The sequence below is a fragment of the Fundulus heteroclitus genome, unplaced genomic scaffold (genome assembly GCF_011125445.2).
Source record: "Fundulus heteroclitus isolate FHET01 unplaced genomic scaffold, MU-UCD_Fhet_4.1 scaffold_76, whole genome shotgun sequence".
Lineage (NCBI taxonomy): Eukaryota > Metazoa > Chordata > Actinopteri > Cyprinodontiformes > Fundulidae > Fundulus > Fundulus heteroclitus.
The window spans coordinates 633,870-647,187 of record NW_023397208.1 but is presented as its reverse complement, the minus strand read 5'-3'; the positions used below and the strand labels follow the sequence as shown (position 1 = coordinate 647,187).

Here is a 13,318-nt window from a genome sequence, read left to right as displayed (position 1 = left end):
TTATCTTTTCAAATTCTAGCCCAAATCCTCTCATGCTTTTATTTCAGGCATACAAATATAACAAGTTCTACTGTTGCATCCTTCCCACAGTGGACACAACTCCCTCTTTTATACTTCTGTATTTTAAAAAGTATAACGTAGTTATCAGACTCAAACCTTTCCTTTGTTTCCTGCCTTTTTAATCCTGTAAATCCATGTTCCTATTCTTCCACATCATCTTTTCTGCAATTCTCAGTTAAGAATTGAAACTCTCTCTAATTTTATGTACTGTAAAGTTCTTCCTCTAGTTGGCTGGATTGCAACCATTTGTTATATAGCGCCGACTACTGTATAGGAGTGACCTGGTCACAGTACAACAGTTAACCTGCAGTGCTGCTTCACAAATGCCTCGGTAAGATCAGGGGCGGTGCTAGCCATTTGGGGGCCCTGAGCACAAATGTTTGCAACCCACCTGGTAATGAATAGAGGATTTGTCGGTGTGTTTGACTTCACTTCCAAAATAACTTCAATATTTTGAAGGGAAAGAAAAAAAAAAAAAAAAAAAAAAAAAAAAAAAAATAGTAACTGGTGCACATACTTCCACTCAAGATAACCGTTTAACCTATTGAGGAAAATACAGATTTTAAGTGGGATTAAAATTAGAAAGTACAATGAATGAAATACATGGGCAGTGTAATAGAAAACTGGACTCACTTTTTGCCCAGTTTAACATTGTTTTCATAGTATTTGAAAACCTCAAAAACAAAAAAAAAAACAAGTTTTTAGAAGAAACTTGACATGATCATTACCAGTTTTTTTGTTCCTGGAGGAGTTCATTATAAACCAAAGATCTTCCAAGTCTTCTAATGTCTGTTACTTTTGCATTTCTTGTTGCTTAAGTGAAAAACTGCATGTGAAATGTGTTGCTACGTTGTCTGCAAAAAGTAAATACAATTTTTTCAAGGTTTACTCAAGAGACCCATTCATACACTGACTTTGTCAAAGTATCACCTGTAAGTTGGGTACCTTTTTACTAGAATACATATCGGGCTCATGGAGAGATGAGCATGTATTTAAAATTCCTTAAACATGTAGTTACCATTTAATTTACTCTCATTGTGGGCGGCGTCACTTGACACATTGTGGGCGGCGTCACTTGACACATTGTGGGCGGCGTCACTTGACACATTGTGGGCGGCGTCACTTGACACATTGTGGGCGGCGTCACTTGACACATTGTGGGCGGCGTCACTTGACACATTGTGGGCGGCGTCACTTGACACATTGTGGGCGGCGTCACTTGACACATTGTGGGCGGCGTCACTTGACACATTGTGGGCGGCGTCACTTGACACATTGTGGGCGGCGTCACTTGACACATTGTGGGCGGCGTCACTTGACACATTGTGGGCGGCGTCACTTGACACATTGTGGGCGGCGTCACTTGACACATTGTGGGCGGCGTCACTTGACACATTGTGGGCGGCGTCACTTGACACATTGTGGGGCGGCGTCACTTGACACATTGTGGGCGGCGTCACTTGACACATTGTGGGCGGCGTCACTTGACACATTGTGGGCGGCGTCACTTGACACATTGTGGGCGGCGTCACTTGACACATTGTGGGCGGCGTCACTTGACACATTGTGGGCGGCGTCACTTGACACATTGTGGGCCGGCGTCACTTGACACATTGTGGGCGGCGTCACTTGACACATTGTGGGCGGCGTCACTTGACACATTGTGGGCGGCGTCACTTGACACATTGTGGGCGGCGTCCACTTGACACATTGTGGGCGGCGTCACTTGACACATTGTGGGCGGCGTCACTTGACACATTGTGGGCGGCGTCACTTGACACACTTGTGGGCGGCGTCACTTGACACATTGTGGGCGGCGTCACTTGACACATTGTGGGCGGCGTCACTTGACACATTGTGGGCGGCGTCACTTGACACATTGTGGGCGGCGTCACTTGACACATATGTGGGCGGCGTCACTTGACACATTGTGGGCGGCGTCACTTGACACATTGTGGGCGGCGTCACTTGACACATTGTGGGCGGCGTCACTTGACATTGTGGGCGGCGTCACTTGACACATTGTGGGCGGCGTCACTTGACACATTGTGGGCGGCGTCACTTGACACATTGTGGGCGGCGTCACTTGACACATTGTGGGCGGCGTCACTTGACACATTGTGGGCGGCGTCACTTGACACATTGTGGGCGGCGTCACTTGACACATTGTGGGCGGCGTCACTTGACACATTGGTGGGCGGCGTCACTTGACACATTGTGGGCGGCGTCACTTGACACATTGTGGGCGGCGTCACTTGACACATTGTGGGCGGCGTCACTTGACACATTGTGGGCGGCGTCACTGACACTTGTGGGCGGCGTCACTTGACACATTGTGGGCGGCGTCACTTGACACATTGTGGGCGGCGTCACTTGACACATTGTGGGCGGCGTCACTTGACACATTGTGGGCGGCGTCACTTGACACATTGTGGGCGGCGTCACTTGACACATTGTGGGCGGCGTCACTTGACACATTGTGGGCGGCGTCACTTGACACATTGTGGGCGGCGTCACTTGACACATTGTGGGCGGCGTCACTTGACACATTGTGGGCGGCGTCACTTGACACATTGTGGGCGGCGTCACTTGACACATGGTGGGCGGCGTGACTTGACACATTGGGGCGGCGTCACTTGACACATTGTGGGCGGCGTCACTTGACACATTGTGGGCGGCGTCACTTGACACATTGTGGGCGGCGTCACTTGACACATTGTGGGCGGCGTCACTTGACACATTGTGGGCGGCGTCACGTATGCACTACATTGTGGGCGGCGTCACTTGACACATTGTGGGCGGCGTCACTTGACACATTGTGGGCGGCGTCACTTGACACATTGTGGGCGGCGTCACTTGACACATTGTGGGCGGCGTCACTTGACACATTGTGGGCGGCGTCACTTGACACATTGTGGGCGGCGTCACTTGACACATTGTGGGCGGCGTCACTTGACACAATTGTGGGCGCGTCACTTGACACATTGTGGGCGGCGTCACTTGACACATTGTGGGCGGCGTCACTTGACACATTGTGGGCGGGGCGTCACTTGACACATTGTGGCGGCGTCACTTGACACATTGTGGGCGGCGTCACTTGACCATTGGGGGCGGCGTCACTTGACACATTGTGGGCGGCGTCACTTGACACATTGTGGGCGGCGTCACTTGACACATTGTGGGCGGCGTCACTTGACACATTGTGGGCGGCGTCACTTGACACATTGTGGGCGGCGTCACTTGACACATTGTGGGCGGCGTCACTTGACACATTGTGGGCGGCGTCACTTGACACATTGTGGGCGGCGTCACTTGACACATTGTGGGCGGCGTCACTTGACACATTGTGGGCGGCGTCACTTGACACATTGTGGGCGGCGTCACTTGACACATTGTGGGCGGCGTCACTTGACACATTGTGGGCGGCGTCACTTGACACATTGTGGGCGGCGTCACTTGACACATTGTGGGCGGCGTCACTTGACACATTGTGGGCGGCGTCACTTGACACATTGTGGGCGGCGTCACTTGACACATTGTGGGCGGCGTCACTTGACACATTGTGGGCGGCGTCACTTGACACATTGTGGGCGGCGTCACTTGACACATTGTGGGCGGCGTCACTTGACACATTGTGGGCGGCGTCACTTGACACATTGTGGGCGGCGTCCACTTGACACATTGTGGGCGGCGTCACTTGACACATTGTGGGCGGCGTCACTTGACACATTGTGGGCGGCGTCACTTGACACATTGTGGGCGGCGTCACTTGACACATTGTGGGCGGCGTCACTTGACACATTGTGGGCGGCGTCACTTGACACATTGTGGGCGGCGTCACTTGACACATTGTGGGCGGCGTCACTTGACACATTGTGGGCGGCGTCACTTGACACATTGTGGGCGGCGTCACTTGACACATTGTGGGCGGCGTCACTTGACACATTGTGGGCGGCGTCACTTGACACATTGTGGGCGGCGTCACTTGACACATTGTGGGCGGCGTCACTTGACACATTGTGGGCGGCGTCACTTGACACATTGTGGGCGGCGTCACTTGACACATTGTGGGCGGCGTCACTTGACACATTGTGGGCGGCGTCACTTGACACATTGTGGCGGCGTCACTTGACACATTGTGGGCGGCGTCACTTGACACATTGTGGGCGGCGTCACTTGACACATTGTGGGCGGCGTCACTTGACACATTGTGGGCGGCGTCACTTGACACATTGTGGGCGGCGTCACTTGACACATTGTGCGGCGTCACTTGACACATTGTGGGCGGCGTCACTTGACACATTGTGGGCGGCGTCACTTGACACATTGTGGGCGGCGTCACTTGACACATTGTGGGCGGGCGTCACTTGACCACATTGTGGGCGGCGTCACTTGACACATGTGGGCGGCGTCACTTGACACATTGTGGGCGGCGTCACTTGACACATTGTGGGCGGCGTCACTTGACACATGTGGGCGGCGTCACTTGACACATTGTGGGCGGCGTCACTTGACACATTGTGGGCGGGCGTCACTTGACACATTGTGGGCGGCGTCACTTGACACATTGGGGCGGCGTCACTTGACACATTGTGGGCGGCGTCCACTTGCGCGACTACATTGTGGGCGGCGTCACTTGACACATTGTGGGCGGCGTCACTTGACACATTGTGGGCGGCGTCACTTGACACATTGTGGGCGGCGTCACTTGACACATTGTGGGCGGCGTCACTTGACACATTGTGGGCGGCGTCACTTGACACATTGTGGGGCGGCGTCACTTGACACATTGTGGGCGGCGTCACTTGACACATTGTGGGCGGCGTCACTTGACACATTGTGGGCGGCGTCACTTGACACATTGTGGGCGGCGTCACTTGACACATTGTGGGCGGCGTCACTTGACACATTGTGGGCGGCGTCACTTGACACATTGTGGGCGGCGTCACTTGACACATTGTGGGCGGCGTCACTTGACACCATTGTGGGCGGCGTCACTTGACACATTGTGGGCGGCGTCCACTTGACACATTGTGGGCGGCGTCACTTGACACATTGTGGGGCGGCGTCACTTGACACATTGTGGGCGGCGTCACCTTGACACATTGTGGGCGGCGTCACTTGACACATTGTGGGCGGCGTCACTTGACACATTGTGGGCGGCGTCACTTGACACATTGTGGGCGGCGTCACTTGACACATTGTGGGCGGCGTCACTTGACACATTGTGGGCGGCGTCACTTGACACATTGTGGGCGGCGTCACTTGACACATTGTGGGCGGCGTCACTTGACACATTGTGGGCGGCGTCACTTGACACATTGTGGGCGGCGTCACTTGACACATTGTGGGCGGCGTCACTTGACACATTGTGGGCGGCGTCACTTGACACATTGTGGGCGGCGTCACTTGACACATTGTGGGCGGCGTCACTTGACACATTGTGGGCGGCGTCACTTGACACATTGTGGGCGGCGTCACTTGACACATTGTGGGCGGCGTCACTTGACACATTGTGGGCGGCGTCACTTGACACATTGTGGGCGGCGTCACTTGACACATTGTGGGCGGCGTCACTTGACACATTGTGGGCGGCGTCACTTGACACATTGTGGCGGCGTCACTGACACATTGTGGGCGGCGTCACTTGACACATTGTGGGCGGCGTCACTTGACACATTGTGGCGGCGTCACTTGACACATTGTGGGCGGCGTCACTTGACACATTGTGGGCGGCGTCACTTGACACATTGTGGGCGGCGTCACTTGACACATTGTGGGCGGCGTCACTTGACACATTGTGGCGGGCACTGACACATTGTGGGCGCGTCACTTGACACATTGTGGGCGGCGTCACTTGACACATTGTGGGCGGCGTCACTTGACACATTGTGGGCGGCGTCACTTGACACATTGTGGGCGGCGTCACTTGACACATGTGGGCGGCGTCACTTGACAATTGTGGGCGGCGTCACTTGACACATTGTGGGGCGGCGTCACTTGACACATTGTGGGCGGCGTCACTTGACACATTGTGGGCGGCGTCACTTGACACATTGTGGGCGGCGTCACTTGACACATTGTGGGCGGCGTCACTTGACACATTGTGGGCGGCGTCACTTGACACATTGTGGGCGGCGTCACTTGGACACATTGTGGGCGGCGTCACTTGACACATTGTGGGCGGCGTCACTTGACACATTGTGGGCGGCGTCACTTGACACATTGTGGGCGGCGTCACTTGACACATTGTGGGCGGCGTCACTTGACACATTGTGGGCGGCGTCACTTGACACATTGTGGGCGGCGTCACTTGACACATTGTGGGCGGCGTCACTTGACACATTGTGGGCGGCGTCACTTGACACATTGTGGGCGGCGTCACTTGACACATTGTGGGCGGCGTCACTTGACACCATTGTGGGCGGCGTCACTTGACACATTGTGGGCGGCGTCACTTGACACATTGTGGGCGGCGTCACTTGACACATTGTGGGCGGCGTCACTTGACACATTGTGGGCGGCGTCACTTGACACATTTGGGCGGCGTCACTTGACACATTGTGGGCGGCGTCACTTGACACATTGTGGGCGGCGTCACTTGACACATTGTGGGCGGCGTCACTTGACACATTGTGGGCGGCGTCACTTTACACATTGTGGGCGGCGTCACTTGACACATTGTGGGCGGCGTCACTTGACACATTGTGGGCGGCGTCACTTGACACATTGTGGGCGGCGTCACTTGACACATTGTGGGCGGCGTCACTTGACACATTGTGGGCGGCGTCACTTGACACATTGTGGGCGGCGTCACGTGACACATTGTGGGCGGCGTCACTTGACACATTGTGGGCGGCGTCACTTGACACATTGTGGGCGGCGTCACTTGACACATTGTGGGCGGCGTCACTTGACACATTGACACATTGTGGGCGGCGTCACTTGACACATTTGTGGGCGGCGTTCACTTGACACATTGTGGGCGGCGTCACTTGACACATTGTGGGCGGCGTCACTTGACCACATGTGGGCGGCGTCACTTGACACATTGTGGGCGGCGTCACTTGACACATTGTGGGCGGCGTCACTTGACACATTGTGGGCGGCGTCACTTGACACATTGTGGGCGGCGTCCACTTGACCACATTGTGGGCGGCGTCAATTGACACATTGTGGGCGGCGTCACTTGACACATTGTGGGCGGCGTTCACTTGACACATTGTGGGCGGCGTCACTTGACACATTGTGGGCGGCGTCACTTGACACATTGTGGGCGGCGTCACTTGACACATGTGGGCGGCGTCACTTGACACATTGTGGGCGGCGTCACTTGACACATTGTGGGCGGCGTCACTTGACACATTGTGGGCGGCGTCACTTGACACATTGTGGGCGGCGTCACTTGACACATTGTGGGCGGCGTCACTTGACACATTGTGGGCGGCGTCACTTGACACATTGTGGGCGGCGTCACTTGACAACATTGTGGGGCGGCGTCAACTTGACACATTGTGGGCGGCGTCACTTGACACATTGTGGGCGGCGTCACTTGACACATTGTGGCGGCGTCACTTGACACATGTGGGCGGCGTCACTTGACACATTGTGGGCGGCGTCACTTGACACATTGTGGGCGGCGTCACTTGACACATTGTGGGCGGCGTCACTTGACACATTGTTGGGCGGCGTCACTTGACACATTGTGGGCGGCGTACTTGACACATTGTGGGCGGCGTCACTTGACACATTGTGGGCGGCGTCACTTGACACATTGTGGGCGGCGTCACTTGACACATTGTGGGCGGCGTCACTTGACACATTGTGGGCGGCGTCACTTGACACATTGTGGGCGGCGTCACTTGACACATTGTGGGCGGCGTCACTTGACACATTGTGGGCTGGCGTCACTTGACACATTGTGGGCGGCGTCACTTGACACATTGTGGGCGGCGTCACTTGACACATTGTGGGCGGCGTCCACTTGACACATTGTGGGCGGCGTCACTTGACACATTGTGGGCGGCGTCACTTGACACATTGTGGGCGGCGTCACTTGACACATTGTGGGCGGCGTCACTTGACACATTGTGGGCGGCGTCACTTGACACATGTGGGGTTACTTGACACATTGTGGGCGGCGTCACTTGACACATTGTGGGCGGCGTCACTTGACACATTGTGGGCGGCGTCACTTGGACACATTGTGGCGGCTTCACTTGACACATTGTGGGCGGCGTCACTTGACACATTGTGGGCGGCGTCACTTGACACATTGTGGGCGGCGTCACTTGACACATTGTGGGCGGCGTCACTTGACACATGTGGGCGGCGTCACTTGACACATTGTGGGCGGCGTCACTTGACACATTGTGGGCGGCGTCACTTGACACATTGTGGGCGGCGTCACTTGACACATTGTGGGCGGCGTCACTTTGACACATTGTGGGCGGCGTCACTTGACACATTGTGGGCGGCGTCACTTGACACATTGTGGGCGGCGTCACTTGACACATTGTGGGCGGCGTCACTTGACACATTGTGGGCGGCGTCACTTGACACATTGTGGGCGGCGTCACTTGACACATTGTGGGCGGCGTCACTTGACACATTGTGGGCGGCGTCACTTTGTGGGCGGCGTCACTTGACACATTGTGGGCGGCGTCACTTGACACATTGTGGGGCGCCGTCAATGTGACACACTTGTGGGCGGCGTCACTTGACACATTGTGGGCGGCGTCACTTGACACATTGTGGGCGGCGTCACTTGACACATTGTGGGCGCGTCACTTGACACATTGTGGGCGGCGTCACTTGACACATTGTGGGCGGCGTCACTTGACACATTGTGGCGCGTCACTTGACACATTGTGGGCGGCGTCACTTGACACAATTACATTGTGGGCGGCGTCACTTGACACATTGTGGGCGGCGTCCACTTGACACATTGTGGGCGGCGTCACTTGACACATTGTGGGCGGCGTCACTTACACATTGTGGGCGGCGTCACTTGACACATTGTGGGCGTCGTCACTTGACACATTGTGGGGCGGGCGTCACTGACACATTGTGGGCGGCGTCACTTGACACATTGTGGGCGGCGTCACTTGACACATTGTGGGCGGCGTCACTTGACACATTGTGGGCGGCGTCACTTGACACATTGTGGGCGGCGTCACTGACACATTGTGGGCGGCGTCACTTGACAAATTGTGGGCGGCGTCACTTGACAACATTGTGGGCGGCGTCACTTGACACATTGTGGGCGGCGTCACTTGACACATTGTGGGCGGCGTCACTTGACACATTGTGGGCGGCGTCACTTGACACATTGTGGGCGGCGTCACTTGACACATTTGTGGGCGGGCGTCACTTGACACATTGTGGGCGGCGTCACTTGACACATTGTGGGCGGCGTCACTTGACACATTGTGGGCGGCGTCACTTGACACATTGTGGGCGGCGTCACTTGACACATTGTGGGCGGCGTCACTTGACACATTGTGGGCGGCGTCACTTGGACACATTGTGGGGCGGCGTCACTTGACACATTGTGGGCGGCGTCACTTGACCACATTGTGGGCGGCGTCCCTTGACACATTGTGGGGCGTCACTGACACTGGGGGTCACTTGACACATTGTGGGCGGCGTCACTTGACACATTGTGGGCGGCGTCACTTGACACATTGTGGGCGGCGTCACTTGACCACATTGTGGGCGGCGTCACTTGACACATTGTGGCGGCGTCACTTGACACATTGTGGGCGGCGTCACTTGACACATTGTGGGCGGCGTCACTTGACACATTGTGGGCGGCGTCACTTGACACATTGTGGGCGGCGTCACTTGACACATGTGGGCGGCGTCACTTGACACATTGTGGGCGGCGTCACTTGACACATTGTGGGCGGCGTCACTTGACACATTGTGGGCGGCGTCACTTGACACATTGTGGGCGGCGTCACTTGACACATTGTGGGCGGCGTCACTTGACACATTGTGGGCGGCGTCACTTGACACATTGTGGGCGGCGTCACTTGACACATTGTGGGCGGCGTCACTTGACACATTGTGGGCGGCGTCACTTGACACATTGTGGGCGGCGTCACTTGACACATTGTGGGCGGCGTCACTTGACACATTGTGGGCGGCGTCACTTGACACATTGTGGGCGGCGTCACTTGACACATTGTGGGCGGCGTCACTTGACACATTGTGGGCGGCGTCACTTGACACATTGTGGGCGGCGTCACTTGACACATCATCGGTATCTAATTTGACTTAGTAGGAAGTACACATGTCAGTGAAATCCTTCCAGACCACATTGCAATTCTTAGTAAAAATAAGCTTCTCAGAATGAATGCATACAATTACCTTCTTCTGAAGTTTTTGTCAACCTGGAAGCCAATAACTGGAGTGAAGCCGCTTTCTTCAGTGACATTTCCTCTTTTGAGAAGACTGCAAATCAAAACTACAGTTGTCAGAATTACTCATAAGGTGGCACAGAGCAACCATCCCCTTTTCATATGCTCTTACAGTCACTAGTCTTCTCTTCATAGTTTATGCCTCCAGTTTGGTCGATTGGCAAGCAAGAGACTAGGGACAAAATAGGCATTTTGTGTGAACAGTCTTCATAGTAACATTACATCAGCCCTTAACACTGAGTGCTGAAACATTAAATCAATGCAACAAAAATTCACCATATCAAGTTAACAATTTTACAACTATTTTCCAAAGAGAAAACACAAACCTTTACGCCAAAAAGTCACTGCGCAAAAGATCAGAATCCAAACACCTCCCATGGCTCCTACCGCAGCTGAAGATGTGGCCAACAGCTGAGGCTTAAGTAGACCTAAAGGCAGGTGCTGCAGCTGCAGATTATCAACTCTTAATGAGTTCTCCTCTTAATGAACCAAAATGACTCAGCACAGTGTATTGTTCAATCCACACTTTATGTTTGCCATGACAGGTTTTCCTGATTAAAAAGAATGATAGCGTTATTCACAATTTTTAACATGAAGCGTCATGCAACAACACAAAGAAGTGGAAATTAAATGGTAAAATGTCTTAATCAACCAATGAAAACCTTTCCCTACTTATAGCCAAACTTTATTGTTCAAAGAGGAGAAATTACCAAAGCAATTTACATCCAGGGATACTTGTTCATAGTTTCTGTAAATGTTAGTTTCATAATATTAAAGTTTTCTCTGAAAAAGGGGGATTCTAAAAGACTCCCTTTGTGAACCTGATTTTCCAATAACATAGCCATGTGGATTGGAGACTTCAGTATCCCAGACATCAAGAGACATTAAATAAATGTAATATTCCAATGTTTTTTGTGATTGGCCCCTTGATTCTAGTTACAATACAGTTAAATTTAACATTAAATTACAGTAAAGGACAAATAAAATAAGATGGACAGTAAATCCATCCATCCATTTGTTGTCCAATCCCCTTTCTTGGACCAGTTATCAAGGTTATTTTGACAGGTTAAAATGTCTGACCATACCCACCTCATTTCGAGGGATCATAATGGGTTTTCATGTTAAGGATATTTAGCCCTCCAGTAAATTTCTGGTTTCCTCCCAGAGAGACTTGCCTAAAATATTGGATTAGAAACTCCAGTCATTGGATATCTTTGAATATGGAGGACCAGTTGTTAGACATCTGGTTGCTGCAGTTTCATAACTTCTCTTGTTCAGTGGCTCTTTCCATAACTGGATGTAGAAAGATGTTAGCCCCTGGCCTACAATCAGTTTTTGTAACCTACCTATACGATGTTTACTCTTGCAAATTACATTTGATTTGTTTGGAACGCACTTTGTGCAGCACAACTTGTTGGAAATGTGCTATATAAATAAAACTGACCTTGACCTCGGATGTATAGACTGGACTAAACATCAGCGGATATGATTTTATGCACAGTTAGTTAAAAATGTTCCCCAGCAGACTGCTCCGTGTTATTCCTGAAATTATGTACTATAACTTCTTGATTTTCAAATTGTTGTTTATTCATTAAATCAAACAATATTAGAACACTTTACCTGATGTGAATCGGTACAGTGTAAAATGTGCATTTTAAAGACTAAAACTTTATTTCAATTACAGGTCATTATCTCTTACCATGTCAATTTCTTTCAGGAGGGGCGGGGGGGTGGGGGGGGGGTGTACTTATTTGACTTCATTGTTCCAAGTGTAAAGTTTGATGGAAGGAGGATTCTGGTGTGGGGTTGATTTTCAGAAGCTGGGCTTGGCCCCTCAGCTCCAGTCAAAGGAACTCTAAATGTTTCACAGACCAGGAGATTTTGGAAAATGATATAATCCCAACTTTGTAGTAACCATTTGGAAATTAACCCTTCCTCTTCCAACATGACTAACACCCCCCCCCCCCCCCCCCCCCCCCCCCCACACACACACACACACACACACATGTTTTTAAATCAGATTAAGGTTTGGTGATTGGGCTGGTCCCTCTGAGACATGGATGTTGTTCTAGGCCCAAGATAGTCTTCTTTTACTGGTGTGTTTGGGGTTGTTGTCTTGCTGAACCACTCATCAAAAAGGCTTTTGCTCATCAGCATTGGGCAACATGACATTTTCAAACATTTGTCATGTTCAAACTGATGCATGATCCTTGGTATGCAATAAATAGGCCTGACAGCATGATGACACATTACATAGGCTTCTGAAAGCGATCATAGGCTGAGTGTCTGCCATTTTGGCCAAGACCAGCGAGTAATCTTTGTAATGATGCTGGACGGCTGTTATTTTGAAAACAGCTGTACAGCGGGTAAAATAAGTCAACCTATCCATCCATTTTCTTACTTGCTTTATCCCTCATGGGGTCGTGAGGGGTTCTGGTGCCTATCTCCAGGAGGGTACACCCTGGACAGGTTGCCAGTCTGTTGCAGGGCAACATATAGACAGGACAAACAACCATTCATGCACACCTAAGGACAATTTTAGAGAGGCCAATTAACCTAACAGTCATGTTTTTGGACTATGAGAGGAAGCCGGAGTACCTGGAGAGAACCAATGCATACACAGGGAGAACATGCAAACTCCTTGCAGAAAGACCCAGGGCAGGAGTTGAACCCAAGACCTTCTTGCTGCAAAGCAACAGCGCTACCCACTGCGCCACTGTGCAGCATTTTAAATATATGATTTATATTTTTAAGAGGTTGATGTAATATTCTAATCTTAAATATTGTGTTTTCGTTATATGCAAGCTAAAAAATCCTCGTCATTAACATAAAAA

General features: G+C 52.2%; 1 long non-coding RNA gene across 1 annotated transcript; it reads right to left on the bottom strand.

Annotated features, from left to right (window-relative positions):
* Positions 1 to 10,279: 10,279 nt before the first annotated feature.
* LOC110368762 lies at positions 10,280 to 10,930 on the bottom strand. Its single transcript, XR_002428381.2, has 4 exons — positions 10,811 to 10,930; positions 10,597 to 10,656; positions 10,435 to 10,518; positions 10,280 to 10,340 (listed from the first exon to the last, which is right to left on the bottom strand). It is a non-coding gene; the product is annotated as an uncharacterized LOC110368762 (long non-coding RNA).
* Between the last annotated feature and the right edge of the window lie 2,388 nt (positions 10,931 to 13,318).